The sequence below is a fragment of the Mandrillus leucophaeus genome, unplaced genomic scaffold (genome assembly GCF_000951045.1).
Source record: "Mandrillus leucophaeus isolate KB7577 unplaced genomic scaffold, Mleu.le_1.0 Scaffold1011, whole genome shotgun sequence".
Classification (NCBI taxonomy): Eukaryota; Metazoa; Chordata; class Mammalia; order Primates; family Cercopithecidae; genus Mandrillus; species Mandrillus leucophaeus.
In genome coordinates, this window is record NW_012098222.1 from 128,811 (window position 1) to 133,879 (window position 5,069).

Below are 5,069 nucleotides of genomic sequence, written 5' to 3' on the forward strand. Positions count from 1 at the left end.
GCTTCCTGCAGATATCAGAAGCAGACTGGGCTATAAAATAAACTCCTAGGAATGCCTGTCCCTTCTTGGAGTCAGGGTCAGTGTTAGTGTATCTCCTCAAAGTCTAAATTATCCACCCTAGTAATAAGGCTAGGTTTTCATCTTTCCCCTGAGTAATTTTCCAGACTTTATAAAAATTAAAAAGCTTTATCACACTTTTTTTTCTTATTCCTTCAAGGAGTCAAATGATCATAATTTTTTCTCTATATATCCCACTTTTTTCCTAATTCATTTCTCTTTTCTAGATTCTAGCTCTATTTTGGGTCCTGGTCAGGCACTGCTGTGCCTCCTACCTGATAGGTGCCATGTCCCTGGCTACAGGCTGCCACCCTATTAGCAGGTGCTCTAGCCACTCCCGTAATACACTGCTTTTCTACCATGCAGCAGGTAGACATAAATATATGCAAATCTTGCCTGCTTAAATTTGTCTGTGAATTTTCCCGGAACCTCTGAACACTGTTTTAGTTTTTCCTTGCATATGGTTAATTCAGACATAGAAAAGGGTACATATACCTATATAGTGTCCCTATTATCATCTGTCACTTCCCAGAGAGGCCAAAAATTCAGCTTTGACAGCTGACAAGAGGCCCCACTGTGTGTTGTTCTGGGGAAGCTTGGGTGTTTCAAGAGTGGGGTATGTATGTAAGATAGGACTCGAAGGGCAGGGGGAAGATGATGACTGGACACTAGATAACCCTGGAAAACTAGAAGGAATGAATAACATGCTGCACACCTCACCAGAACTGGAAGGAGTCTGACTATATTCTTATGGGGTGCTTGGACTGGCACGGGAGAGTTCAGCCCCAGCTGAGAAAAGCCTAATATTAAGAGGCACTTGCATTAGAAGGGTAATCAATTATTTGCTGTCCCTATTTTGTCTTTTCCTCCATCAAACATATAGGAGCCCATTTTAATTTTTTATCCTGACCAAGCATCAGAGAAGCCTGTATATAATGTATTTCCTCCCACTTAGTTTCTCTTCTATAAAACAAATTAAGCTACAAAAAAAAAAATGGAGTCATATTGAACAGGGGAAATGGGAAGGCTGTAACTTGTATGTTGTAATGTATGAGTCCATTTTCGCACTGCTATGACAAAACTGACAAAACTTTTTCAGGGAAAAAGTGACATGCTGGGTTTAGAAAGAAGGGTCCAGCTGCCCTATACCAGCTCATCAAAGATGACCTTATGGTTAAGAAATGAGAGAAAACTGTTAAGAAAAAGTCTCATGTTCTCCATCTTGAGCCTAATCGTTTGCAGGGGTTTGTCATAAAAGAGCCTGTCACTAAACAGGCATATCTGAACTTATCATGTAGGGCTGTTAAATACCACATTTCAACTTCTAGTCATAATGATGGAGAGGTTATTGTTGATTTTTCCTGATAACTAAGGTACAAAAATACTAGGTTCCCAGACATCTGTTTTTTTCAGTGTCACTTGGAGCAGTGGCAAATTAAATAAGCAATCAGCTAAAAGTCAGAGGATCGTTGAGGAAAGTAAAAGCTAAACTGTTTGGGGCCTCTTTCCTGGGGCAGCCTATAGGCTACCATAAAACAGAGGTGGTGAGCAGAAAGGTGACAAGAGGCAGAGCACTCAGGTGAGGGACAGAGAGCACAAGGTGGACAGTCCAAAAAGAGAAAGTGGCAAACGTCTTGTTTAGCCAAACTCATTCTTCTCAATGTACCCCAGTGCATCTAACCTTGGGATCTTGGCCTCTAATCTGAGTATGACACCCCCAGCTCTCTAACTTTTTGGGCTGAGTCTCTCACCCTAACATTATACCCTAGGGCCTCTCACTTAAGTAATAGTGGATAATCATTCTTGCCCACCTGAATGGCTTCACGACTCTAAAAGGCGACCCACTTGCCAGCTGATTGCTTCTATGTGGATTGTTTTCCTTGGAGTGGGGGTCTTGTCTTGGTGTCCCTCCATGGTGTTGCTGAAAAGTGTTGCTAGAAAAGAGGGTCCTGATACAGACCACAAAGTAGGATTCTTAGATCTCGTGCAGGAAAAAATTTGAGGTGAGTCAGAGAGCACAGTGAAAGAAACAAGTTTCTTAGAAATTACTCCATTACAGAGTTGGACACCCTCAGAAAACAAGAGCAGGAATGCATTGTCTTCTGTTAGTGCCTCTACTTATAAGTAACTACAAAGAGAAAGAGTTATAATTAAACGTGGAAGGTTCAGATGTACTCACTAAAGTCAGGGGCTATTGGTTTTGACATTGACCATTAACCCGTGGACCTAAGCTAGCTCATCAATATTATCTTTAAGAAAAAGTGCTGTACTCCTAGGACATTTATACATTTTTCAAGCTTGGTGGAAGATGTCTTGTATGACCATAAATATTCTGCAATTGTAATTTGTTGGCCAGCTAAAAAATGTGGCTATTTTCAGACCATAAGTATTAACTTTCTAGATGCCTTGTGAGTACCTAGCTACTCATATTAAGATAGAATATTCTAGTCATGTTTATTAAACTAGAAGCTTGGTAACCATGAATTCCTCTAACACAGCAAGTCTACTCCTCAAGGATAGAATGTATTTCTCAGGAATTTTGTCCATTTTGTTTGATGGCGTTTGGTATGTTTACCAAAATGTGGTCCTGGTTAGTCTCAAACCCCTGACAGCAAGTGATCTGCCCACCTTGGTCTCCCAAATTGCTGGGATTACAGGCATGAGCCACCGCTCCCAGCCGTAATTAAATTGTTAAATAATTCTAACTGATTTCCTGCTGTTGAGCAGGGAGCTGAGCAAATTCAACAGATCATGGGCCTAAAGGAGAAGACTGAAGACAAACTCTCTAACACATGTGACTAAATTAATTACAATCGAAACCAAATCAAATTTAATAAGGCTGTACCTCTTAGTTTCAAGATGTTTCCCATCATTTTGGAATGTGGTATTATTCAGTGGAAAAGAAAAATAGTGTTTATCTCCAGAGTAAAGAACAGGGTTCCCTGCAGGGGTTGATTGAGAGCTATGGCTCAGGATTAAACATTCTTCTTTTTTCCACTTATAAACTAAAAATTAATTTCTAAGCCCCTGTTGACTAAATGGACCCCTCTCCTTGGATAAGGACATTCCAAAGTTAATCTGAAAAGCTAGTTCAAGCCATGGGTCACACATGCCTCATTATACTTTCCCCCTCTTTGGTTTTAATTTTAATTTTAATTTTTAATTTATTTTTATGGGTATATAGTTTAATTTATATTTTGTGGGTACCTAGTTGGTGTATATATTTATGGGGGTACATGACATAAGTCATGGGGGTACATGATACAGGCATGCACTGAGTAATACATAATAAAAAATGTATTTTTATTTTTTATTTTATTTTATTTATATCCCCTCAAGCACTTATAGCTTGTGTTATAAGCATTCCAATTATACTCTTTTAGTTTTTATAAAATGTATAGTTAAATTATTTTTGACTATAGTCACCCTGTTGTGCTATCAAATACTGTCTTATTCATTCTTTCTAACAATTATTTGTACCCATTTAGCATCCCCACTATCCCCCTGTTCCCCCATTGCCCTTCCCAGCCTCTGGTAACTACCCTTATACTCTCTATCTCTATCTCTATGACATCAATTGTTTCAACTTTTAGCACCCATAAATAAGTGAGAAGATGTGACATTTGTCTTTCTGTGCCTGATTTATTTCACTTAACATAAAGACTTTCAGTTCCATTTATGTTATTGCAAATGACAGACTCTCATTCTTTCTTATAGCTGAATAGCACTCCATTGCGTATATGTACCACATTTTCTCTATCAACAGTCATCTATTGATGGACATTTAGGTTTCTTCCAAATCTTGGCTATTACCAGTATTTGTTTCTGACTGACTTCTGGATAAAAGCCCCCTTAACTGGGGTGCAATGATATCTCATTTTGGGTTTGATTTGCATTTCTATGATGATCAGTAACGTGAAGCACTTTTTCATTTGCCTGCTTGCCCTTTATATGTCTTCTTTTCATAAATGTCTATTTAATTTTTTGTCCACTCTTAAATTACTATGTTTTTTTCTATACAATTTTTTGAACTCAATATATTGTAGTGTATTTGTCTGTTTCTGCACTGCTATAAAAAAATAAATTTAAAAAAACCCAGAGACTAAAAGACTAAAGACTAAAAGAAAGGGGCCACAGGAACCATGCAAGTCTGAAACCCAGAAGGGGAGTTGTTGAATTGTAAGGCTCCAAAATAATTATTTTTGATTCATGTTCCATTTCCAGGGTACACTAATGCCTTGGGAAGTTTCGACCTTGTGGCTTGGCATGGTTCAGCCCCCACAGCTGCTATCATGGGCTGGCATTGTGTGCCTCTGACTTTTCCAAGTGCAAGGTGCAAGCTGTAGCTAGATCTATCACTCTGGGGTCTGCAGGACAGTGATCCTCTCCTCACACATCTACTAGGCCATGACCCATGGGGAGCCCGCATGGGGACCCCACATTTCTTCTCTGCATTGTTTTAGTAGAGGTTCTCCATGAGGGCTCCACCCCTGCAACACACTTCTGCCTGCATACCCTGACTTTTTCCATACATCCTTTGAAATAAAGGTGGAGGTTATCAAGTCTCAACTTTTGCATTTTGAACACCCACAGGCCTAACACCACATGAAAGTTACCAAGGCTTATGACTTGCACCCTCTGAAGCAGTGACTATAGTTGTAACTGGGCCAATTTGAACTACACCTGGAGCTGGAGCAGTGGCCAGGATGCCGGGAGCCATGTTCCAAGGCTACCCAAGGCAGCAGGTCCTGGGTCTAATCCCAGAAACTATTCTCTTCTTTTAGGCCTCAGGGCCTGTGATGGAGGGCTGCCTTTTAAATTTCTAAAATGCCTTCAATTCCTCTTTCCTATTGTCTTGGCTATCAACCCTTGCTTTTTTTTGGGTTTATACAAGTATCTCTAACAAGTGGTTGCTCCACAGCCTGCTTGAGTTCCTCTCTTATAAAAGCTTTTTATTTTTCTGCCACATGATTAGACTGCAAAACTCTCAAGCTTTTACACTATGCTTCCCT